We start from the raw sequence: 27,870 nt of genomic DNA, 5'->3' as shown, positions 1-27,870 counted from the left end.
GAACATTTCAAAAGATGAGTTGCGAAAGGAGACTTTTTAAAAATAAAAGCTATGGAGAAAAATAGAGATAAGAAAGATGTTGAAAGAACTAAGCATGAATGGATTTCAAAGTCAAAGGGATATATTCACAAGAACGTGTGCTAAACATCACCAAAAAATGCTAACGCACCTTTACACATTGCAGCCCTGTGTTAAAGTGGAATTCACAACACAGCGGTACCTCATTTGCGATCAGCAACATCAAGTTGGCGATGGCGAACAAGGAAAATAAACCTCCCGGCGAGATTCTCAACGCCTGGAAGTCAGGTTTCTCATTGCGAGTGGTCACGTATGCTCGCGACCGCTCGCGATGAGAAACTACCAGTCCGCGTTGAGAAAGCTGCAGCTCGAGTAAAAATCTACTCGAGCGGCAGAAAATGACAGCTTGCACTGTGCGAGATGCCGTTTTCAATGATTGCACAGTGCGGACAAGCATACGGCACTGTGCAATCATCTCAAACAGCGCACTACGCAGTTCGCGTAGTGCTACACGTAACTCACGTAGTGCATAGTGCACTTAGCGTAGCGATGCGCAGTGCAACTACGCAATTAACACCCAAGGTTACCCAGGACAGAACTGGCTATGGGCACTTCTGGCACAACAGGAAACTGTAACATGACAATGTACAAGTACGACCTGTAGCCTGCAAATATGTTTTATTCACACATGCTGTGTTTTTGGCCATTTTGTACTGTCCCCTGATTGCCTGGGATGGCCACAATGTCACGTGCTCATGAGTAGTAATTGTCAATGATGGTGTTCCTATGGGCCATTCCTGCCACAGCTGCAGTTGGATGTGGGCCACCTACCCAATCCTACCCATCATCGTCCGGTACTTCTAGAACTGGGATCCTTGGGGCATTGATGCGCACACAGGTGTTGTACCATACACAACATGCAACGATCATCTTGCACACAATGTCCGGGATGTACAGGAGCTTTCCACCTGTGCCATCCAGGCACCTGAAACGTGACTTCAACATGCCAAATGTGCGTTCAACGATGCCCCTAGTGAGTATGTGGGCCGTGTTGTACTGCCTCTGGGCGGGTGTGTTTGGGTCTCGGAGGGGGGTCATCATCCAAGGACAGAGTGCATAGCCTTGATCACCTGTGACAGTGTAGGGAAAAAAGAGTCAATACCTGGTTCGGCAGGATGTGATGGCAGGCCCAATGATCCAGTGAAGCCTGTGCTGGCTGTGTGTCGGGTGAGTGTAAGACAGCCATCAGGGGGTAGCTTGTGCTGGCAACAACTTCAACAGTTATCACGCATTCAGAAATACAATGTCAGAACAACAAGGGGGGTGACTTGAGTCGCACAGGGCTAGTGGCACCACGTGTCGCCGCCTTGCGTTGAACAGGGTTAGCAGCACCATGTGTCACCGGCTTGCGTTGAACAGGGTTAGTGGCACCAGGTGTTGCCGGCTTGTGTTAATCAGGGTTAGTGGCACCATGTGTCGCAGGCCTGCCGTATGGAACTATGCCTCACTGATCTAAGGGAGTCTGGTGCTGTGGACGCCGCCACGGACTTGGGGTAATTGCCATTCAGGATTCAGGACACATTTCCACATGTGGGACCTACTGTGACAAAGGGCACGCCTGTGGAGTATGTCAATGAGGAAGGAGTAATGTGAGCCAGCTGCGTGGGGGCCAGCGATAGTCTGCAGAGGCAGCAGAGGTTGCGGGATTGGGGCATGGAACTTGCTCAGCATGTGGTGGGCCCTTTTTGATACACAATGGTGTTGGTAGGTGAGCAGTGCGGCCTTGGGGCGCTGGGGCGGGCAGGCCTGGTCTGGGTATCATCGTCCTGGGGTGCAGCAGGTGCACAGGTTTGCAGGCTCTGCTGCTCACAGCATCGGCATCGTGGTGGACTGCGAGGCGCCGCCCTGTCAGTGACGTTGGCCTTTCTGGGAGAGAACCACGCTCTGCACCACATGGTTTTTGTCCACACCCCTGCACAGCACTGGCATACTCAGGGACCACCCACTACACTCACGCACACAGGGGGTGACGCAGCGAGTGACATTTCCGCTATCTAAGCCACAACCTGGTGTGACATAGTTGCATTCACTGTTTACTACTCTCCAGTCACTAGCAGTTGTGGTCTGCATGGACATATCTGTGGTTTGCATACCCATGTCTGTCCTGCACATCCACGCCTTACTTGTCGTTTTGTACAGTCCCATTCACGGTTCACTTGCATCCTATGCACATGGATGCATTCCACATCTACACAGGTTCTGCTGTTGTGAGGCTGTGGTGCAATGATATAGCTGTATTTTGTGCAGGGGCAGCCCAGGATCACCATGGAGTAGTGTTGTCGTGTCTGGTAGGTGGGCATGTTGATTGCCATGTTGTATGTGGTTTGGTCACATGTGCATTCCCACAGTTGTGCATTGTGTGATGGTAGCTTTGAGGTGTGTGGTGTGTTTATTTGGCACTTACCAACGAGCAATCAAGTTCCCTATGTGCCATCCTGGAAGCTCTGGTTGATGATGGACTGTCGGAAGATGTAGGAATCATGCACACTGCCGCTGTAGTTTGCAATGACATTGGTGAAGAGTCCCCGGTGGTCCACTATTGACTGCACATTGATGGAATGTGTGTGCTTTCTGTTGTGGTAGTGGTGTGCAGTATCCTCAGTGGGCACAAGTGGGACATGTTGAGGACTCGCTCGCGGTCCTAAACTTCAAGTTGCCAACCGCCAGGGAGCAAAATGACATCCCAGCAAGACTTGACTCAACACGGCCGGGAATCCAGCTATGGCGTGAAAGCTGTGATTGGTCTCCTGTCGTTCCTGCATATTGTGGGGGAAGGGAAGGTACTAGGGTTTGAAGATGAGGATGGCATCCAGGACAGGTGTGATGAACTTTGATAGGGCTGGCTGTGAGACCCCTCCGACTCTGGCAGGTGTTGGTTGGATTGTACCAGAGGTCAACAGGTGCAGCACAGTCAGCAGCTTTGTCTGCATATGGGTGTTGGTTCTCCACTGTGTTGGGACCATCAACCTGTGGGTGATGGGGGTCATGATGCTGATGATGGTTGTCCTTTTGATATAACAAAATGAGGGAGTGAAGAGGTAGGGTCATTGAACGGACACTAGGGCGGATACGTCCTCCTCTAGTATTCAGTAATTAAATCAAATGGATCCACCACAGAGGTCTGACTGTCTTCAGGGAAGTGTGTTACTCATCCTGGTGTGGATCCACACAGTGTTTGCTTAAATACCCCTCACACTCCAAAAGGGCCCTTGGTGTCATGCTTCATCATAGGGGTCTCCCCGCCCCGCTGCAGGACAGGGCTTGCTATGACCTACGACTACGTAGAAGCACTTGTTGTAACAATACTATGTGCACTTGTAACAATACTATGTGTAGTGATACAAAAGTGAATAATGAAAAGATGCATGAAATGTTATGGACTTAATACTATAACTAATAGTACCATCTATGTGTTAATTATATAATGTAGGAGTTAAAACTCCATGAGCCTCTTGTAACGGGTAGGGAAGGTAATTGCCAAACATAGTTGGTCTGGTCGATTCAGCCGCGGGTAGGCATCATTTTGCGGCGAGGCTGAATTGATCAGACCAACTACGTTTGGCGATTCCCTTCCCCACCTGTTACAAGAGGCTCATGGATTATTAACTCCTACATGACACAATTAACATATAGATGGTACTATTAGGTATCGTATTAAGTGCTTAACATTTCATGAATCTTTTCATTTTTCACTTTTGCATATATAACACACCCATTTGGGAAAACTAGCATAGTGAGTAGTGACGGGATCTTTCAGTCTTGATGAAGAAGCCATTGCTTCGAAACTTGTTGACTTTATAGGAGTATCCGCACATTATAGGCAGGACATCTCCGCATCACTTTTTTAACAGGTCCAGCCTCACCGACCTTTTAAAGTGTTTTAAGTCCAGGAGAACAGGTCCTTTTTAAATCACTTACACATACTCACTCCTGACCTCTCCTCTCACTACCCGATCACTACACATAGTATTGTTGCAACAAGTGCTTCCGCGTAGTCATAGGTCGTAGCACGTCACGTCACGTCCCACTATGTGGGAAACACAGTCAGTGACTTGGACAAGGACTGGGAACTGGGTAGAAGACGTACACAGAAAGGAGGAGTACAGTGCTGCCCAGGATCATACAGGGAGTCAGAGGAGAAAAAAGGATCCAAAGGGGAAGCCTGTACAAGTGAACAAGATGGGTAAGACTCAGAAAGGAAGGGCACTCACAAGGCAATTTAGCATTCAGACTAACTACACCCAGGAGGGGACGTGCAAGACATACATATAATACAACATTAACAATAAAGAGGGTTGTGGGGTAAAGCACTCAGGAGCTCAGCATGGTAAGACTGAAGCTCAGTAAGTTTCTTACCCACAATTGCTGTTACAGATACTGACTGCAAATACCCACATGTAGGATATGCATGCAAAGGCAGGGTCTGTGGAGCGTATACCTATAGTGATGTTATAAATGTAACTCAAAGACAAAGCTCACAGTGAACAAGAAACACCACCTAGGTAATCAGCTGAGCCCACGGATCCTGGCGATCAAACAGGAATGCGCAAGGCAGTAACAGCAAAGGGATAGAACTAAACACAAGCACAATAGACAAGGAGCTAGCAAAGAGGAGTGCTTAACAGGAAAGGAAGGAAATGACAGGGCACACTTGTCAGAAAGCAGGTAACAAACATACAAGGTAAGAGAAGTAAGACAGCAGAATAGAAATGCAGCAAAATAGAACTGAAACCAAGGAAATGGGAAACAAGGCAGGGACTGGAAATGGATATACAGAAGGGGAGGCTACAAGGGTATACTAGAATAGTACAGGTTAAGGAATCAAGAAAACAAAGTAGCATAGAAGGCAGTACTGGGGCAGGAACAAGAAGTGAGCTAAGGCTCAGGAGTCAAAGCAGCACTCCTGGCAGTGCTAGTTCAGGAACAGGGAAATTACCAGAGCTTAGGAGTCAAGGTATCACTGCAGGCAATACTGGTTCAAGGAAACAGGACATAGCTACAGCTCAGAAAACAAGGAGTCAAGAGAGCACTGCAAGCAGTGCAAATCAGGAACAAGAAATAGCTAAGCCCAGGAACAAAGAATAACTATAGCTCAGGAACTCAGGAAACAAGGTAGCACTGCAAGCAGTGCTAATTCAGGAGAAGGGAAACTGCTGCAGTTCAGGAACAAGCAATAATAAGGCTATGGGGTCAGGGTAGCACTGCAGGCAGTGCTAATTGAGGAACAGGGAAAACAGCAGCAGGTCCGGAACAAGGCATAATTAAAGCTCAGGAAACAATGGAAACAAGATTAGCAAAAGCTCAGGGAACTCTGGAACCAAGGATTGGTCTCACCGGTAAACAGCTACAATGACCAACCTTTGCCTGAAGGGAGCTGGGGCTTAAAAGAGCTCACAGTAATCACATGCAGCTGGTGTGAGCAGGCTAGCTACAGCCAGCCACAGGTAAGCTGACTTCCTCCACCCATCCTTGGCCTGCAGGCGTGGAGAAAAAGCAGTGAGCAGGGAATTCTGGGTAATTGAGTTTCAGGCATGAGTATGCTGGCTTTAAGTCTAAGCAGGCTGGCTTTCACAAAACCCGGCATGGATTGGGAATGGATGTCAATTCTCAAATAGTGTCCAAATGGCTGGACGTCAAGATATGCATGCAGGGGAGTGTCAGGAAGCACATTAGAATACTGGAGAGTCCCACAGTTCAGCCCCCTGGTGGTGGACACGAGAACATAGGGAGCGAATTGTGACGCTTTTGGTATGTGAGGGGTATTTAAGCAAACACTGTGTGCATCGACACCAGGATGAGTAACACACTTCCCTGAAGACAGTCAGACCTCTGTGGTGGATCCTTTTGATTTAATTACTGGTTGTCCTTTTGAGCCTGTAGTGGGCAATGACTCCCTCAGGCGTTAGGTCTGTGAGACTGGTATGTTTTCAGTAGGCCCGCTGCCTTACTCAGAGTTGCCTCTGTGGTGGTCCAGGGGGGCTTGTCTGGCTCCTGGGGGGGGTGGCGGTGGGTGTTGCGGCCCTGTTGGGGCTCCCAGCAGCATGATGAGTAGCTCCATGGCGCTGTTTGTTATACGGGTGTGGCTGTGTGTGGGGCTCCATTGCCGTTTGCAGGTAGTTGTCCGTCTTTACTCCTGCAGGAGGCAGGTGTTAAATACCTGCTGCTACCACTGCTTATCACATGGTTTTGACTTGCATCACGGATCTGGCATGTTGTTGTAAAAGTGGTGTTGTGTTTTTTTTGTGTGTTTTTGCATGGGAACTCCTACTCTGCATCTCATTAGGGTTAGTTGGTGGTGTTCCACCGTGGAGATCATTTTTGAGGCAGTTATCGCAGGAATACTGCGGATGTCTGCAGTTTGTACCAGCTTGTAAATGGGATGTTAAATCTATCTCCACTTTGATGCGTTAAGGTGGGGATAAATGGGAGATAAGTCCTTGTGAATTTCCCTCAAAGTCTTTGTAAAGTAATGGAGGTAGTGGTGCAAATAATTTATCATGTTGTGCTGTTGAAGGGGAATTTTAGGTTCTTGGCCCTGCTTCAAATGGGCAGATAAATATTCATATACCTCGGAGCAGACATCGTTTATTGGCAGTTACAAAATATTTTCCAACTCGGAAAAAAGAACCAGAAAGATGCGATTTAGAATTTGATAGATTTGGTAGTATGTCAAAGTTTTTATGGGCAGATTTTAATGTGATGTTTTCAATTATAATACCATGGGTTTTGTGGCTGTAATGCATGTTAGTGGTTATTTGGCCAGAGAAGGCACCTGAAAGGAAGGAACCTGACAGGATGGCATCAAGTCTTCTCCAGAAGGTATGTGGCAATATAATGAGGTTTTTAATTACTTATTATAATTAAGTCTGTATTTGCATGATTAATTAAAATCTTTGCTAAACAGTATTGGTTAACTATAACTACTGCAGACTTAAAATCTCAATTCGCGGGGCGTGGCTTGGACGCCGACCGGGATGGTGGCGTAGCGCGATACCTCCGACGCCTTTCTCTGGCTTATCCTACATTCCGGCAGCCTGGCTCGGTTTCTCCGTGAAATAAACACAGCATCTTAAATCGGAACATGAGGAGAGTTGAAAGCCCCCATTGTTTTCTGGTTTTATAAGCGTTTCGCAATTCAGCTCGAAAATGCGAATTTCGACGCTCGCGGCTGCCATTTTGAGCGCTGCTAGCGTCTTTTAATTACGATTGAATGTCTGCAGCCTGCTTTCCACAGAGGAGAACCGTTCGTCCATCAGTGCTTCTCTTTGCATCTGCGATAATTTAGTGAGCCTAAAATGAGGTTTGGTGTTTTTTTCCTCTACATTCCTCCTCAGTAATCACCTGTATACTTCCACAGGCGCCATTTTGTTTTCTTCATTACCTGAAGTCTCTCATAAATGAAGCCTTCTCTTCTATGCTAAGCACTTTTGTGGCTTGTGCCTGCTTTCTTATGCCTCTTCTGCTGCAACAGACTAGCTTCCACTGACTGGCATTTTTTCTTCAGACTGTTGCTCCTCTCCTTCAGTGCTTTTTTCGCTGCAGGCTCCTTCTAGTATTCTCTTCAATGTAAAATGGCCAGAGACTTCTAACTACTCAATACAGTTTCGCTACCAACTGTTTGCTTCTTTATAGTTCCTTTTTTGGACATCTACGGGGTCTCTCCGCATTTGACTTTCAACGCTTCAGCTCTATCTTCACAGGTCATTCCTCTTTGACCCTCAGTTGACTTTACAGACCCTGTGTTTGCTGTGGTTTTCATGGGGAAGCTTCGTAATCTGAAGCTCACAACTGCAACTAAAATTCCAGCTGGATGAGATTCCGACTCTCCTACTCACGACATGGCGGACGGCGCACCTTCAAAATCTGAAGCATCGCATGGAGCAGTCCCTAAAGCTCAAGTTGCAGGCAAGTTGCCATCCTCCTTAACCTCTTCTAAGCGTCTGAAAAAAGATCCGCCTTCTCCGGGGAGTACCTCCCCCTCATCCTCTATGGATCTCATTTTGGAAGAGTTGCGTGCTTTTAAGCCTTTTATGGAAGCCACCAATAAAAAATGCAGGCTATGCAGGAGAAATGGACTTCTTTGGATTCAAGAGTTTCATCCTTGGAACAATCCACTAACTCTCTACGGTCCTCCTGCTCTCACATCTCATCATTGGAAGCGGAGATATTGTTACTTAAGCGCCAAACAGAGGATTTGGAGAACAGAAATCGTAGGAACAACCTACGCCTTTACGGCCTTCCGGAACTTTCAGAAGGGTCTTACCCCACCACCTTCTTCCTATCCTTTCAGGCTAAGATCTTGGATGCTCCTGCTTTATCTTCCATCAACATCCAAAGAGCTCATCGTCTTGGGCCTAAGATTGCTACTAAGCCTAGAGGTGTCATCATGTTGTTTTTGCAATACACTGATCTTCTTCAGGTTCTTTCAGCTGCGAAACTCAAGAAGCAAATCATTTGGGAAGGTCATCGACTATATCTGTCTCAAGATGTTTCAAAAGCCACTGCTGATTGGAGGAAGAGATTCTTGGACATGAGACCACAGCTTCGAGCCATTAATGCCAGATATGGCCTCCATGCATCCTTGCCTTTTTAAGGTTACATATAAAGAACGAACGACCACGTATGAAGGTCCTACGGTCCTACAAGATTTTCTCCGACAACTTGGCCCAGATGCTATGGATTTATCCAGACCTGGCTGATAGCATGTCTCAATTATTTCTTTTATTATGATGTGTTTTTGATGTTTCTCTTTCAGTTCTCTTGTCATTGACACATCTTTGTTCTTCTTGATAATTGTCACTTCTCTCTATGTTTCATATTGTTTCACAATTGATGACATATTCATGTTTTTCTTTAGCTTCTGTATTTTCTTCTTATTATGTTTTTCCTATTTTGCAGTTGATTCCCATCCCTACCTCCTACTGTTATATCATATTGTCTCCACGTGCTGCCCTTCGCGTTCTTGTTATGGAGGTCTGGTGTTCGTGCTGGTCGCTCTCGTCGTCATTCCTCTGTGTCACCACCCCTACCCTCGTTTGCGTTTTTCTGTTATCATAAGTATGTTGCTCAGTCGTTCTTTTTGGACGTTCACTGTCTTCTTGTTCATTTATGTATCTGTCCTTTCTTCTCCTCAACTGTTTCTACTTCTTCACTCCTCTCATATTCCTCTTATCATGGACTCTTCTCAACTTTTCTTTTCTCCGTTCTTTCTTTTTCTTTATTGTCTTCCTCTCCGCTCTTCTTTCTTCTTTTCTGGATTTAGTATTACTGGTTTATTCCTCTTTTTCCTTTCTTTCTCATCTTATCTTTATCTCTTTCTTTGTTCTTTTTTCATACTCACTCTTCTTACTCTCTCTCTATGGAATTTCTTTTGCATTACTAAGCATGTTACACTCAAATGTTCTTCTAAATTGTTTAGTTCTGTGTAACGACATGGAATGTCAAGGTATTAAACAATCCCATTAAGTGACAGAGAGTTCTCTCACATTTAGCGAGACTAAAAACTGATGTTGCCCTCCTTCAAGAGACTCATCTTGCTGAGCCGGAGGCTTTGAAACTTAAAAGTTCTTGGGTGGGTCATGTTAAATGTTCTCCTACGACGTCTAGGAAAAATGGTGTTGTACTTTTGATACATAAAAAGTTAAATGTTTCTTCAATTACCCATGAATGTGATGCTGGTGGTCGTTGGCTCATTGTTAACTTACTCATTTATCCCACTCACTTTATTTAATGTGTATGCCCCACTGGGATCGATAGATCCTTTTGGCCTGCTATCTCCTCCAAGTTGTCTTCCCTTTCTGCAGATTATATACTTCTCAGAGGAGACTGTAATCAGATTGTTGATCCCTTCCTTGATCGTCACTCGAAAGTTACTTTTGTTCCCTCTAGAATGCACTCACAGTTTGTCAACTCCTTTCAAAACAATGCCTTAGTAGATATTTCGAGACTATGCAATCCCGACCTTAGAGAATATATTTTTTTCTCCCCTCCTCACCAATCCCAATCCAGCATTGATCCTATATTTCTCAGCAAATCCTTGTCCCAACATGCTATCCATTCTGAAATTGGCTCCATCTTACTTTCCGATCATGCCCCAGTGTTTGTGGACCTTGACCTTCTCCCATTCTCTCCTCACTCTGGCAGATGGCGGCTTAATAATGCTTTACTTTTAGAACCCTCCTTTTGTACTGAATTTACTGCCTTTGCCAAGGAATTTTTTCTTTTAAATCAAACCCCTGACTCCCCTTTTGTTATGGTTTGGGATTCATTCAAAGCAGCCTTTAGGGGTTTTATTATTAACTTTGTATCTCGACGCAAGAAAATTCGAGAGGCCAAGTCGGAGAAAATTTTGGCTGACATTAAAGCTCTTGAACGTGCTTATTTTGCTTCTAAATCTGATTCTTCCCTTAAAGCTCTTATTGATGCAAAAATCTCTTTTAACAAATTCACTACAGACGCTGCCTCTAATACTCTATTAAAATGTAACTCTAGATACTATGGGGGTAGGAATAAAATGGGAAAGCTCTTGGCCAATTACTTAAAGATTTGTAAAGAACGCACAAAAATTCAATCTATCAAAACTTCTTCTGGAGAATCTACATATAAAGATAAAGAAATTCTCACTGAATTTGCCAAATTTTATGATACTCTTTATACCCCAGAACAAGTTCCAACGTCTGATGATCTCCTTTCTTATTTTCAATCTCTTCCACCTCCCTCAGTGTCCCATGTTGACTTTCACACTTTGGAACAAGACATTTCACTTTCAGAAATATCTCATGCAGTATCTACACTTCATCATGGCAAATCTCCAGGCCCTGATGGGTTTACTATTGAATTCTACAGTCACTTTGCCTCTCTCCTTCTTCGTAAACTCTTACTTTTATTTCAATCTTTTTCTGCTGCCGGTTCATCTAGTGGTTCTTTTCAACAAGCCTTAATTTGTTTAATTCCGAAAGAAGATAAAGATCACTCATTATGCAAAAACTATAGACCAATATCTTTAGTTAACACTGATTACAAAATCCTAGCGAAGCTATTAGCACTTTGCATGGATCCCCTCTTACCAGCTATCATTGGCCCAGAACAATCTGGCTTCATAAAAGGGCGTCTCTTTTCTGATAATTCCCGGGTTTTTCTTAACATTCTTAGCAAATCTCCTTCCTTAACTCTTCCTTTTGCAGCTATCTCCCTAGACGCGGAGAAGGCTTTTGACAGGATTGGGTGGGATTTCATGTTTCAGGCTTTATGTTGGATTGGTATCCCTTCTAAATTCATTTCTATTATATCTTTACTTTATTCTGACCCTCAAGCCTCTATTTTTGTTAATGGGATGTCCTTGGATTATTTTTCTTTACACAGAGGGGTCCCACAAGGTTACTCTTTATCACCCTTACTTTTTGTTTTAGCTTTATAACCCTTTCTTACCAAAATTCGCTTAGATGACACTATCTCTGGTTTTCACTTTGGTTCCCAACAAGTCAAATTTTCGGTTTATGCCAACGATATTCTTTTTTATTGCTACAACCCTATCAACTCTATTCCCTCCTTTCTTAAACAGGTCTCTTCCTTTTCTGCAGTTTCCGGTTACCTCTTAAACGCCAACAAGTGCGAAATTTTACCTTTGAATCCTCTTTGTCAGAAACATCTCTTTTCCTCTACAGGTTTTTCATGGCAACCATCTAAAATCAAATACCTAGGAGTTTGGTTTGCTCCTTTATCATCTGATACTCTCAAGTTAAACTTTGATTATATTTTCGAGAAAATGGACACAGCCATCACTAGTTGGCATCCACTCTTTTTGTCCTGGTTGGGTCGACTCAACTCTATAAAGATGATGCTATCTCCCTTGCTTCTCTTTACTCTTTCCATGCTTCCTTTACACATTCCTCTTTCCTTCTTTAAGAAATTTGACTCTTTATTACTAAAATTCTTATGGAATGGCAAACGTCCTTGAATAGCTCTTGCTACTTTGCGGAAGGATAAAGCTCAATCTGGAGTACGTTTTCCTGATTTCAAACTATATCACCGTGCTTTTTCCATCGACTCGTTGGTTTTCAACTACTATGCCTCACTATCCTCCTGTCTGGCTGAGCATGGAATCCTCTTTCATCTTTCCTTTTACATTCCGAGAATTTCTGTCCTTTACGTCTTCTTTAACGTGTCTTCGCTTACCTATTCTTTCACACTCTCGAAATCTTCTTTCTCCTTACTTAACTTCATCCTATCCATCCCGCCTCTCCACCCACGAGCAACCAATTTGGAATAACTCACATCTTAAAATCCGTAATCGTACTATTTATTGGAAAACTTGGCACTCTTGTGGAATATGTTGAATCTCTCAGTTACTATCTCAGGATACACCTCTTTCCTTCCAGGACCTTCAATGTATTTTCTCTTTACCTGCTTCCGCCTGATTACAATATAACTCCCTTCACCCTGTCTTGCTCTCCTATCTCCAATCTCTTTCACCTTCCAACGAGATTCCTTTGGTTCACAGACCTACTTCTCTTTTGTTGGAAGCTTCTCCTCCTGCATCTGCTCTATATAACTCTTTTCATTTTCTTATTGGTAGGGTGAAATCTCGCATTGAACTTGCATGGGAGCTAGATCTCTCTCAGAATTGGCCTGTACTTTTTTGGGATAAAATTTGGACTAAACTTTATAAGACCTCTAGAGCTGCTAACACCACCCAAACTTTATTTTTCATTTATCATAGAACTTTATTTACTACACTTGCTTTGTCCCATTTTTCACCAGACACTCCTTCTACCTGTTGGTCTTGTTCCTGCCCTTCTGCCTATCTTAAAGATATGTTGTTTGAATGCCCGCCTACTTCCCATTTCTGCCAATTGGTTTGGCAGCAAATTCAGAGGATTTTTCATTTTCAGGTTCTTTTTTCATCCTCACTAGTTTTTTTCGGTTCCCTCTCTTCAGACCTTCCCCAATCTCCCAACCACTACCCTTTACTTGACCTTTTCATTGCTATTGCCTTTCATATTGTTACTTCTAACTGGAAACAGGCCACAAATATTTCTTATCAGTCCTGGTGGAATTCAATTTGTTTCAATCATCGTTTAGACACTAATTATGTATCCCCCATTTCCCTAGCTATAAAACGTGACCTGACTTGGCTCCCTTTAGTAACATACCTCTCTTCCTCCTCCCCTGTTCATCCCTCTCCTGTTCCTGAAACAGTCGAAGTTCGCAAACCCCGTGAAGTGCTCATTGCTTGTTTTTTCTTTTTTTTTACTCGATTACCTATAATTATTAAGCCGTAATGTACTATGTTTTGCATTCTATTGATATGTTCATGCCTTTTCATGCTTATAATGCTTACTTTTTTATGAAATTACTATTGTTATTACATTGTTTATTTCTTTGATCCGCTTATTGTAACTCTTCGCCCTCTTCCCCTTTCCCTCCTTCCCTTCTTATCTTCTTCTCAATAAATCAAAGTTAAAAACAAAAAAATCTCAATTTGCCATAAAGTGCAAAATGTTTACAAAACATATTAACACATAGTGCATGAGGGTTCTCTGCAACATTTACTAATATAAAATTAGTGTATGCTGTAAAATGTTTGTTATTAATTTCAAAATAGCTAGGTGAAACTAATCTTCATGTATACATACATTTTGACCATGAAGGGTTCTCTAGAACTACTGCAGATTTAGAATCACAATTTGCCACGAAGTGCAAAATCTTTGCAAGACATGTTTAATACACATTGCATGAGGGAACTCTACAACTTTTATGAATATAGAAAAACTGTTTGCCTTAAAAAGCATGCTTTAAAATGCTGTATAACTGAGAGCCATTAATTCCTTGAAAAAGAAGCTTCCAGTGAAGCAGGAAAATTGGCAAAAAATAATGAGGACAACCCAAAATATAGATGAGTCAGTATATGCACATTATGTGAGACTGGCGCAGGTGCACAGAAAATATAGTGGGATAGAAGATTCCACTAAAGGTGATGAATCCGTTATTTGTTAGCTTTTGTGTTGGGATTGAAGCCTGAATTAAGCACACAACTTCTCAAAGTGTGATGTGTTGTCAAGCAAAGTCATTTATTGAGATTTTGGCTTATGCAAAACACTGTAGTAATTATTGTGAGCCTAAAAAGAAGTTACAAGCCCATTGCGCCACTTTTGCTTCACTTTTCACATGTTAAAAATGATGGAAAAGTGGCGCAAGGGGCATGTGAATCTGCCTCAGAGTGTTTTCAGCAGGAAGATAAGTGACAATAGCCCAGAGGAACAATTCTATGTTATTTCATGGTGTTTAAGCACCTGGCCCTCCAAAATATGGAGGTAGAAGTCAAAGTCAAAGTAGAAGACTAGCCTTTAAGAATAATAGTAACATTGGAATGATAAAGCATTGGGTGCGACACAGAAGTGGTTAAACTGAACACTGCAAGAGATTGTAGAATAAATATACAGGAACAGCTGCCTGCCAATGAGATGCAGGTGGTATCAGTGATGACTCCGTAACACAGAATTGGACATTGATGGTGTAAATTATTCCAGTGTAAGAGACACATGCAGAACACAAGGCAGTTCTACAGATCTATGCCTTCAGCACCATAGTTAAAGCCACAGTGAAATAATAATGCCATATATTACCACTGAATTTACAGGTGTTCCAGAATTCAGAGCACCTGTCAGTGATTAGTGAATAAGTTTTCACATTTCACAGCTACCCTAGGGGTACCACAAGGATCTAGTCAGACACAATGAAGATGCCTGCCTGGGGAGGAGCACAGAAATTCTTGAAGTAGACCAGACAAGGTACATATGTGGAAGATGCATGTAATGGTTATCCAGAGTCTTTCATAGTTGATGCTGGTGCTACTCCTTCCACAATTTTACCTGTGGAAGTTACTAACCTACCCATCTCTGGAAAAGCAGTTCAAGCTGTAGGGATTAAAGATAAGCAAGTGGTTCATATAAGGTCCGCTTCTCTTCCAGTGAAGATAGTTCAGTTGCAGATACGCATGAGTTTATGATTAGTGAAACAAGTCCTGTGAACTTTCTGGCTTGAGATTACTTTGTATATCGAATTGTGTAATTTATTGTGAACCAGATGCTATCTACACTCATACAAATGACCCCGCTACTGAGTTTAAATATAAACCAAAGTCAGATAAGCTCAATTCCTTTCCAGTTCCTATACAAGAGGACATACCTCCAGATTAAATACAGTTTGTGAAGAGGGAGGTTTGGGATTTGACAGGTAAAGCCATGTGACTTATCAAAAGTGCTAAAAAAGTGAAGGTTACATTAAAACTGGGAGCAGTCTATCCACATATATCACAGTACAGACTTTCTTGTCAAACTGAGGAAGGAAATACCCCAGTGATTGAGAAATCATGGGTAAAACTGGGCATACTAAAGAAAGTTTTGGAGAGCCATGTAACACCTCTATAGTAAGGTAATACAAGGATAACAGAAGTTTGAGAACTGTTCAATATTTAAGAGCATTTAATTATATAATGGTCCAATTTTGTGCAGTAGTTCCAGTTCCAGCAGTGATACTGTTTTAAATTCTAGCAGGTGTAGTGTGATTCACAGTGATTGAATCCTGTTCAGCATTATTTTGTATTCATCTTCATGAAGATAGCCAGAATATATCTGCTTTAAAATTTAAAAATAAAGAACTGGTTTTGGAGAGATTGCTACAATGGTGTACAGAATCACCATCAATCATTCCACAAGTTCATAAGAACGATCTAGATCTTATGTTATGTTATGTTATTTATTTTTGTATAGCGCTGGACTCGCCGGGGGCATCCCGGCGCTGCCTAGCAATATTCCTGCAGCTGAAATGGGAGCAAATGAAACTAGAATAGGAAAGCTTTAAGCTGTTTCCTGAATGATCTTAGATCTTATGATCACTATGATCTTATGATTACTGCAAAAAAACAAGGCTTTTAAATTGGACACTATTGGATTGTTAAACCAATTGGCTGAAGATGGACACAAAGTCTTGTAAACAAAATGACAATACTGTTAGACAGAAGTTACTTATTTTTAGAAATCACATTTGGAATTGAGTGAAGAAGTTCCAAGCCCATCTATCCAATTCTGAGAAAAAGTTTTCCACATACACAGAGAGATGTAAGAATGTTCTTGGGAATGCTACTGTTGTCGGTGCATTCTTAATTTTTCCTTAATAGCTAAGCCATTACTGAGGCTGACAGACATCAACATAATTGATCAATTGCACTGAAAGAATGAATGCATGAAAGTCTTCAACAGGTACTGTGCATAGGAACTGCTTTAGGAATGCCGGATTACTGAACACAGTTTTTTTGTAGATTCACAGAAGAAATTAGTGCTCTGTTTCTGTTCTGACTCAGCAGCATAGCAGTGAACTTCCTGCTGCATATTTTCCTGAAACCCTAGATCCAGTCTCCATTGCTTTACCTGGATGTTTGAAATCGGTTACAGCTACAGCCAAAGTGACTCAATGGTTTTCGAAATACATTAGTTGTATTTGTGCCACAATCACTGGATACACTATTTACTACAATTAGGACCAGATATCTGAGTATTGCAAGACTGAATAAATATCAGCTAATACGGTTTGCAGTCCGAAATGTGTCAGTCAGAAGATGCAGTGTTATAAATGTCACTACTCTTCTGCTACTTTCAGGAGTAGAAAATAAAAATGATATCGACAATGATGTTAAAGAACATGACTGATAGAGCTCGCCGGACAACTAGTTCAGTTTACCACACTCACCTGGGCCCATAAACATTCACACTTTGAACTAGCTGTCCTGCCTGTGAATTTTTCTATCTAATCACCGATCAGTACTTTGAGCCCTTTTAGGACTAATACCTGTAAACCATGACTTACTAATTCTTGTCACCGCTTCAATAAGTCTTAAGGGTCAAAAAGGGAGTTAGAATAAACAGGCAATATTTAAACACATTTACTTTTCCTGTAATAACCACAGACTCTGGGAAAGTTTTAAAAGCTTTATCTATGAAAGATTTTCTGAGTCAAAATGAAAAAGGCCACAATACTGTTACTAAAAATTTTACAAGTAGGAATAAAATCAGTAGGACATAAAGCTTGTAAGAAATCACAGTAACACCTTTAATCATCGGTACCTGGGATGGGTGAGAAAGGGAAATAGCACAAGGACATACCACATAGATTATACTTACCTAGAATGGTGCAATAACCAATCCTGGTCACGGGCTAGGCAAATCAGGACCAGGCTCCTGACTAATCAGGTGCCCACGGGACAGGACAGGTGCAGAGCAGGAAAGGTGACCTCCGCTAAGTGCAACGCCAGCGTCACACCCCTATCTTTCAGCAATCCAATTAGTACCCAGACTGGGTAATCGATAATTTCCCCCAACGCCCCGATTCTTCTGACAGAGTGATCCGCCAGAACCTCTGCACTAGATCTCCTATAGCATGAGTTGGGTCAGTGACAGGTCAGCTATTCGGACAAGTTGGAAAATTTCTCTATCTAAACCTATCTTAGTTATACCATGTTCAGGGCAATGTACCACCCCTAAATGTTGCCAATCTATGTGTTCCCCTTCAGTGATTGATCAGAAAGATGAGGAGAGGTCATCAGACCATACTAAGATGAGAGCATTTCAATTGACTTGTATTGATCAAGTCTCCAACCACAATTTATTTTCCCATGTCTTTATTCCGTCCAACAATATTGGCATACAAATTATATACATTGTATTTGTTTGAGTCTTCTTGCTTCCTCTTTAGAGGTCAGTAGAGCAGGTTCCCAGGAACATCATGGGTAAGGAGGGTGTTGGCAGCCTTTCAATGCCAATGACTCCATGACTTTATAGGATATGTTGCACAGGCGCGGCTTTTTCAATGTGGAGTTTTCGTCTCATTTAAGGCCCATAATACCAGCTAGTAACAAAGTCAAAGAAAGACACATTAGAATACAAAAATAGATGAATGCACTATATACTACCTATCTCTACTCTAACCCCATTACTTTAGTTTAACTTTTGCATTAATAGTTAAGCAGAATGAACAAGCTTAGTACAAGCAGCAGAATGAGAGTTAGCAAGTGAGATTTAAAGCGGCCATTTCTAGAACTAGTGCGTAGAAGCGAGAAATTCCCTCCAAAGTAGAAATACGTCACACCACTTAGATGTGGAGGACGCATGCGTAGTACAGTTCCGGCATTTTGGGCGGCCATTTTAAGACACTGGGGTTAATGTTAGTAAAAGCACATTGTCAAGCATCCCCTAGATACTAACAATATAGTGAAATGCAAATATTAGTAAACAAAACATGTTGATTAATATATTATACGTTATTATCGAGAGGGCTGAATCCAAGCAAGTCTCTGCACATGTGAGACCTTGCTCCATTAATCCCCTCTTTGATATATCATCACAAATTAAGGAACCAGATGCCAACTTCAACACTCTCCCAGTTCAATTTCTTCAATTACGTTGGGAGTTCTTTTTCCACGCTCATCCTGGAAAACTTTCATTCTCTTATATATGTCCCCTTTTAGTTCTTCCATTTGAACTTCAACTAATTTTCTTTTCTTCTTTTTCTCATTTACTATATATCTTTTTCTATTTCTGCAGCATTTGCACCAAATCATTATCGCCAATATTATTAGTGATATTCCCATTATTGGCATCAGTACCTTACCTACAATACTTCTACCTACATTAGAAATCCAATTACCAACAGAAGAGAGAACATCAGTTAGTCTCTTCCATGCACTATCAACCTCCAGTGGTTTCAGTTCTTCTTCCAAATGAGTAATGTTCCTTACCTACCTTCCAATTTCAACAATTTTATCAGGTATGTAAGTGCAACAATGTTGCGCTTTCAACATTCTACAGACTTCGCCCTCTTTTGCTAATAGGATGTGAAGAGCAAGTCGATTTTGTAAAACCATTGATCTGATAAAAACCAATTCAGTATTGATCAATGAGAATCCTCCAGCAGTGTCAGTTGATAAGCGATCCACCACTGTAGACAAATTACAGATTCTTTGTGTATTTAGTATTATTCCCACTGAAGGTATCAATGCACTAAATATATCACCTACAATTTCTGCAAAACGAGCTCTTTTATATCGTGTTAGTTCATTTTTCGTGTTCATTGCTTCCAGTGATTCTTTTTACATGGTATACTTTTGGGAATACTATTCTGAAATAGCAACTCCCATACCAATGATCAGGCAGCTTAAAATAATTTTTGTTCCCACAAATATACCAGACTCAGGAAATACTGGATCAGTCCTCCCTTTTAGCCCCATCCCCCAATTATTAGGAAATTGTGTTCACATTCACTGGAACCGATGAATACATTGTTATACTCAATTCTCTCTCTATGGGGACAGATTTTCCCCTTCTTTTCAAGATTCAAAGACATAGCAGAATGAGGTTTGCCAGTTGCCATAAATTCCTCCCTTTCAGCCCATTTGGGTATCTGGGGTTTCGTTTCAGTGGCTTTTCTGTGGAAATCCTGTCTCCTTTTTTCTACTAAATTTAAAAATATCTTTTTTTCTTTGTGTAAATTACATGTTAAATTGTCTTTGTGTGCATTAGTTATTAATATTTCTTTTATTGTTAGGAAAAATTCTCCAAAGAACTGTTCATCTTTAGCACTAAGTACAGGATTTATTTTTCAAAGTATAGGAATTTCAGGGAAAATGACATCTATGTTAGAATAGAAATACTGTAACCTTCCTGTCTTATAAAATACGCTAGTTAGTACACTACAGGAAATGCCATAGGTCAAGGGTAAATGATGGTAGGTAACACCTTCAGCTACTGAAGTAAGTAATTTCTTACAGACATAGCAATCACTAATTTGCATAGTCTCTACATATTGTACCAATATGCTAGAGAATACATTCATATCAGTTTTGGTTCTGTTTCTAACGAGATGTAATTCTATCTCATCTGGTGCTTCTAAGTCTACTCTATCTTGTTTGTGGTGTGCTATCTTTCCGTGCATACTAGTGTCATTCTGTTTAGCAGCCATCAAGTAAGGTATTGATATTCTCAATCCTAGCCATACTACAAGTACTATAAAAAGACTACACATACATATCCTACAGCATGTCTTTATACAATTTCTTTTTGAGTTTCCAGTAACTCTTTTATCAGCCATTTTAACTAAGGAGGCTTAACCCTCTTTGAGAATTTTACACAGAATACATCTGTGATTTTCTCTCAAGTTGGCCTCACTTCTTCAATATTTTGATCAGCAATCAATTCTTCATCACTTTCATCACTGATTTCCACATTTTCGAAATCTTCAAAGATGATGTAAGTCCATTCACGGCTTGTGAATTTATTGTTCAGGTTTTTCTGGTGTGGACTTCTCCTTCTTTGATTGTTTGTAGAAGGTTCAGTTGGACTGGTTAGTTCGTCCACCTGTTCAGGTTCTTCATCTATTGTCACTAGGCGATATTTCAGTCTTTTAACAAAACCAGGCCATTATCGCTTTTAGCTGGCACTGTGCCTTCTAATTCTTCAAATGTTCTTTTGTTTTCTTTAAGTTGTAGCACAACTTGATTTTCATCTACCTCAGGTATCCTCTCTAACTGACTTTGTCCAGGGCTTATTATGATTGATGGTTCCTCCTGGATGTATTCTTCTAGACTTATCTGACCTGATTCAGGATATGACTTTGTTGGGCCTGGAGTTTTTTTTCCGCCCTTGACCCGCTTTGCTAATCCTGTCTAGTCCTGCACAGGTCTTGCAGATTCTTGATTGTCTTCCGCCTGTGGGTTTGTCTAGTACCTATCTGTCCCTCCTCAGACAATGGAGTTCTGGTAGGAGTTTTGTTGGTCTGAGTATATTGTTCTTTCCTTATCTGGTCCTCCTCATGATTACCATTAGCTTGTATTTCTGTAGTCTGAGTATGTTCTTCTAAAGCAATCTCATCCTCACTATCACTCTGACTATCTAAATATGTTTGGCTTCTGGTTCTTACTCTTATTTCAGATATGTCAACCACTGGGATCCATTCATCCTGACTGGTACTCGGTTGTTCTTCGTAAACTACTTCGGGATCAACTTCTTTAGACCATTCAGCTGAACAACCTTCAGCCACAACTTTGTCAGGTTCGGTTACCCTATTAGTGTGGCTTGCGTGGATCCAGTTGGGGATTCCCTTGCACTTTACAGCTATTGTGTTGACCAGTATCACTTGATGTAGCTCTCACCACCTTGGTGCTAAGCACGATTCCCAGGTGTGATTTTGTATCACTACCCAATCTCCAGGGTTCAAATCGTGTGCTGGAGTTAAATGTCTGGCTTCAGTGTTTCCCCATCCTGGTGAGAGATAGAATTCACTTGGTCAGCTAACTCTTTGAGGGACTCCAACACTAAATCATCAGATATAGTTGACAGCTGATGTCCTGGCACACATGCTTGTCTCATTGCCCTTCCCATGAGTATTTCATGGGGACTCAAGCCTGTTTCCTTGTCTGGAATGCTTCTGAGTCCCATCAGAACAAGAGGTAAAGCATCAGGACATTCTAATTGGGTAGAATCACACATCTTTCCAACCTAGCTTTGATTGTGCCATTCAATTGTTCTACCACTCCAGAAGCCTCTGGGTGGTCTGCACAGAGCAATTTTTGCTCAATTTTAAATGCTTCAGAGATAAGAGCAATCATTTCATTATTAAAATGTCTTCCTCGGTCTGACTCAATCGTAACTGGAAAACCAAACCGGGGAATGAGCTCTCGCCAAAGGAGTTTGGCTACAGTTAAGCTGTCATTCTTGCGGGTAGGGTATGCTTCCACCCATTTTGAAAATAGGCAGACAATGACCAAGACATACTTTAATCCTCGACAAGCAGGTAACTGAATGAAGTCAAGTTGGAGTCTGATAAATGGGCTTTCTGCTTTCCCAATTTTCCCAGGACACACTACAGTTGTCTTACCAGGGTTTAATCGCTGACATGTTAGGCATCTTTGGCAAAGACCCTTTGCTATGTTCCTGAACTTCGCATTGAACCAGTCCCATCTGAATAACCTCAAAATAGCATCTCTCTCTATGTGTGTGTCCCTATGGTACATTCTGGCCATTGGTGCAAGCATACAGTCAGGTAATACTGGTCTCCCATGTAGGTGGACTATTATGCCATCTTCAGGTCTTATTTGACACCCTATTTTCTGCCAGTCTTCCCTTTTTTTTGGCACTGCTTCACCTTGTAAATCTTTCGCTTCTTAGCATATATTCACACCTCTCAATAGCATAAGTTGGCACCTGTTTCCACATGCTTCGATTTTCTTGTTACTGCCATTTAATATTTGGCACAGTGTTGGGCCACTTTGTCAGCATAACAATTACCGGCTGTCCCTTTGTCATGTCCAGATTGTTGAGTAGCATATTGAATTGCTTCAAGTAATTATTTTACAAACTGTCCATTTTTAATTGGGGTTCCTGAAGAAGTCATGAACTCCCTTTGCATCCATAGCTGGCCAAAGTCCTGCACAACCCTGTAACCATACTGGCTATCAGTGTAAATTTGTCCCAATTTTGCAAGCTTTTATTAAAGCAATCAATGTGGCTACTTGTGCAGACTTGACTCCTGGTAAATAGGATGCTTCAACTATATTGGATAATGTGCACACAGCATAAGCAGCGCTTAGCCCTCCTTCCTCATGGCGCATACACGAGCCATCTACAAATAACTCATGCTCTGGGTCTTTTAAAGGTTACTCCCGTATGTCTGCGCGAGGTTTAGTACTAAATTCAGTTACGGCGATACAGTCATGTTCGACTTCTACTCTCACTTCCTCAAAGTGAGAATTTGGCAATAAGGTTGCTGGATTTAGAACAGTGCACCTCACTATTGTCATGTTTTCTGAACCAATGATAATTCTTTCTTATTTAGTCATCCGACTAGGAGTTAAATGCTGAGTACGCGTTCTGGTTACCAGGATCAAGACTGAATGAGGAAAATATACTGTTACAGAATGTCCCATATTGATGGATTCACTTTGCTCAAGACTCATGCATGTTGCAGCCACCGCTTTCAAACAACCTGGCAGTGCTGATGTCACTGGATCCAATGTTGGGGAGAAATATGCCACAGGTCGTCGCATTAACCCATGAGTCTGGGTTAAGACTATAAGAGCCCAATTGCCTCTTGTGTCACAAAATAGTGCAAATTCTTTTGAATAGTCATGCATCCCTAATGCTGGAGCTTCACACAGACTGTTGCGCATTTTTAAGAAAGCAGTCATGCTTTCATCGTCCCATTCAGCTGGATCATTTGCTTGTTACTTTGTCATTTGAATCAATGGCGTTGCAAGCACTCCAAATCACACAATCCACTGCCTGCAGTAACCCACAACTCCGAGAAACGTTCTGATTTCTTTCTGAGTTTGGGGTAATTTCATGTTTTGAATTATTTGGATTCTTTCAGATGTCACTCTTCTGACCCCTCTTTCTATCTGGTGTTCCAGATACTTAACTGAAGTTGTACAGTATTGCAATTTCTCTGGGGACACTTTATGTCCACCCTTTGCTAAATGGTTCAACAATGCAATGGAATCAATCACACAGTCATTTCTTGTTCTCGATGCCAATAATAGGTCATTGATATAGTGCACCAGAACAGATTGTCCGGGCAGCACCAGTGCTTCAAGACACCTTTGCAGAATTTGAATAAAATTAGATGGGCTTTCCGTGTACCCCTGAGGAACACGATTACAAACGTAAACATGCTTGTCAAATTTGAACAAAAATAAAAAATTGCTATCTGTATGCAGCGGGATAGAAAAGAAGGCATGGCATAAATCAATTACATGGAACCATTCTGCTCCTCATGATATTTGATACAGAATCACTGCTGGATTTGGCACTATTGGGCAAAATGGGACGGTAATTTTACTAATTTTACGGAGGTCTTGTCCCACCCTGTACTTTCTGTTAGGTTTCTTTATGCCAATCGTAGGTGAATTGCATTGCAAGGACTGCTCATTATTTCTTCTAGAATGCCTTGTATAACCAAACACCCTATTTCTTGTGCAACTCCTGCTTTTATTTCGGGACCCATTTTGTACTGCTGAGTATTTGGTTAAACTGCACCTTCTTTCTCTGTCACTTTTATGGGATCGACATCTGCCATTAGACCTACTTCTTTTCCAGTAAAATCCCATATATCAGGATTTACAAAAGTGTTTAGTTTTCCTGGTAAATCTTCTAGGCACATCTTTTTAACTTCTGTTTCTTGTCTGGCTTGCATAATTTTATACACACCTTCTTCATCTGGAGTCTGTATTTCAACACCATTTGGTGTACAAAAAATTGTGCAGTTCATTTTGCACAGTAGATCCCTTCCTAGCAGGTTTTACAGGGCTAGAATCACACACTACGAATGTGTGCATTGTTGCCAATGCAGTCTTCCATAGGTTCTGCGACAGGTGTCCTAATTTGTTTATTAGAAACACCCACTACGCTTCTCCCGAGAGGGGTAGGTTTGGACTGTCTGCTGTTCTTACAGTAGAACGAGTAGCACCAGTGTCCAACAAAAAGGTAACATAATTTCCCTCCACTTTCCCTTCAATGTAAAGACCTGACTGATCTACCAGTATTGAAGCGCCAAGTACGCTATCCTCTTCCCCCCCTCTCAGACACAGTCAGTACGTATCGTTTTCAAAAAATGTATCCTGTGAAAGAAACTGTGGTGTTACCGTATTTTTCTCACCACTTCCCTCCCGAAATCCGGTGTCCACACTGTATTTGGGTTGACTCATAAAATCTGGCATTGGGGCTTGAGGCAACTGATTCTGTATTACCTGTTGCGGCTGTCTCATTGACACCTCATTCTGCGCCTTTGGATTTAAATTTTGATTTTGGAAATTATTATTCTGTATTAATTTACACTTGTTTCTCCAATGCCCTAATTTTCAACACCTATGACAAGGAAACTTTTTCTTCGCCTCTACTTTACTCATTTTCCCTCTTGGACTGCCCCCACTTCCTTCACTTTTGTCTTCCCCTCTTTTCTGATTATTTGCCTGTTGACTTCATTGAAGCTCTTGTTATTCTGCCATTTTTACTTGAGCCCACATTACCTTTTCTTCGTACTTCTTTAGTTTATTATCAATTTCATCCTCACAGTATTTTGCATACTTGAGAATTTCGTTGACAGGCTTTGCTTGCCAACACAGTTTATGCTCTTTAATTGTTTGGGAGATTTCAGGTTTTAATCCGGATACAAAACGATAAATAAAATGTGTCATGTCCTTATTATCAATATTTTCTAAACCACTGTACGGTTTAAATACCTGCAAGAGGCGTTCATAATATGCATGTACAGATTCATCTTTATTTTGGGTAGTTCTGTCTATTTTAGTCCAATCTGTTTCTTTTGGAGGAATTTTTCCCTTTAATTAAGTTATCACCTGATTGTACTTCTTCATAACATAGCCTGATTGTGCTCCTGTTTTAGAATCTCTAGGGTATTCATCATTTGGCCAATCCACTGTAATTTTCCACTTGGTCCACAAATCAGCTGGAACGACAATGTCAAATAAACCATCTAAATCTTTAAACAGCACTTTCAACACTTTCACAAGCCTTTTACCTTGTCGGTACCCTTCTACAGGTTTTTCTCTGAGCTTTGGGAAATCATTAGTAAATGATAAAATATCCTGTCTGGACCATGGGACTTGTACATAACCTTCTCCTGGTACTTCTATCATCAGACACAACCTTTCAACTTTTTCAGCCTCTTTTAGTAAATACTCAGTAGTGGTTTTATTTGCCTGTGCCTCTTCCTTCTTCATTGTCCATCTAGCTTTCCATTTTTCTAAATCTCCCCATTTTTGCAACAACGACAACAATTCCTTTATCTGCAACTTATATCCTGATACATTCATATTTTCCAAATCTTTGTCAGAAAATTCAGCTCTATATGGTTTCTGTAATACCTTTGATTTACCAATGTCAATTCCCATTTCCAAAGCCAAATTCATTGACTTTTCATAGTATATTTTTGTATTTCAAGTAACACTTCTGCATATAAACAATAATTCATCTTCATCAAATGAGTTCAGTCTGTCCAATCCCACATTTCCTGCTACCATTTCTTCTAATTCCACCCTCAATTTGAATATGTCCAATACCTTTTCTATGTTTCTAGTCCATCTATCTAAATCTTCTGGGCTCACTACAGTAGCATGCCTCCCTTCTGAGGATGTCTCAATCTGTAGCTCTTTTGAACATCGAGGAGTAATTTTTCTGATTGAGTCATTTACTGGTTCTCCTATAGGTAAATCCATTAGGGAAATTACTGACTCACATTCACTTGCTTGATCATCAACTATTAGGGTTTCTTTTCTTGGCTGTACTATGGGTGTAGTCAGAACGGGAGCTTTGGGATTAGTTTGCTTATCTCCATATAAAGGAACTACCGGACCTATTGTTACGGGTATTGTCAGGGCTTCAGGACTTGTATTTAATTGGGGAAATTTTCTAAATTAATTCACTATGCTGTTTATTTAAAGCTTCCTTTTCTCTTTCTTGAAGTACCTTTCCTAATCAGGTTTCATTTATCACCTGCGGAACTAAAGGTGGTTGCAAGAACAGAGCACTAGGAGTAACTCTTTGTGTTTCTTCTTGGTGGCAGATTTTTCATTTAAAGTCATCTAAATAATCATCATCCGAAACACCACTAGTCATTACATTTCTCGTTTTCTCTGTTCTTTTACTTCCCATGGTTCTTATGTAGTAAAAACAGGATATAATCCTTCTACTAGCATAGATTGTCTCCATCTTTTCATTTGCTTATCTCTTGCTTCTTTGGGAAATTTAGGATAAAATTTACTCCAATGTCTGTCACTTCTGGACCTGCTTTGCTCAAATGCCTCTGTCTCCCACTCTTCTAGAGCTTCAAATTGCGTTAATCTTGGTCTGGGGTCTAATTTAGTCATACGATTTCTTAAGTTATACAAAATTAAAGGTGCCATGTTCTGGAAATGCCAAAATACCATCTTCCTTAGTTTATTCTATCCAGTTTTCCAACCACACACGTGTGGTAGCCCCTTTCTACCATCATGTATGATGCTGGCATCTTAGGTGGTGGACTAATAATCCCTTCTCTGGTTTTAATAGCTCTGTCTTTTTTTAAATAATACTTCATTCTTTTGAAAAGCGATATCTTTATTTTTCTGGGTACATGATATAAGGTCTTCCTCTAATCTGTTGTTCTTTAGCAAATCCTAAATATTTTCTATCAGGGCGATTTCCTATAAATGCTGGATCTAAATACCACATACACCACTCTTTAATTTTTTCAGTAAATTTGATTAATTCAGTTTGTTTGCTTGCAGGAATATTTCCCCAATACCAGTGTGTCTCTCAATCTCAATCACCAATGAGGTTTTAACTTACAAACAGTGTTAACCAATGATTGGGGGCTTTTCTGTGAAGTGAATCTCACTCTCTGCACTCACCTCTCCTTTACAATTTTCTCACGGCTACACACCCGCTGTTTCTACCAATCCCAGCGTGGCTCTCTATGACGTCAGTGCAGCACCTGTGCCTGACTACCTCTTTTTGCAAGGTAACACGATAATTCAATTACGTTCAAAATTCAACTGTGCATTTTATTATTCGACAAAATGAAAACATTCGCTACTGTGCCTGATTTACTAAATTCAAAGGAAAGATTAATTTCTTTTACAACGAGCAAACTTAATTCCGCCTACTCTTCATACACTGCAAGTAAAACAACCTTCCGCTTACTCTTCACTTAAGCAAAAAAAAACCTGCTACTCCTTCAGAATTACCCTTT

The sequence above is a fragment of the Lissotriton vulgaris genome, chromosome 1_1, assembly GCF_964263255.1.
Source record: "Lissotriton vulgaris chromosome 1_1, aLisVul1.2, whole genome shotgun sequence".
Classification (NCBI taxonomy): domain Eukaryota; kingdom Metazoa; phylum Chordata; class Amphibia; order Caudata; family Salamandridae; genus Lissotriton; species Lissotriton vulgaris.
The sequence above is the reverse complement of the archived record's forward strand: the minus strand, read 5'-3'. Positions refer to the sequence as shown.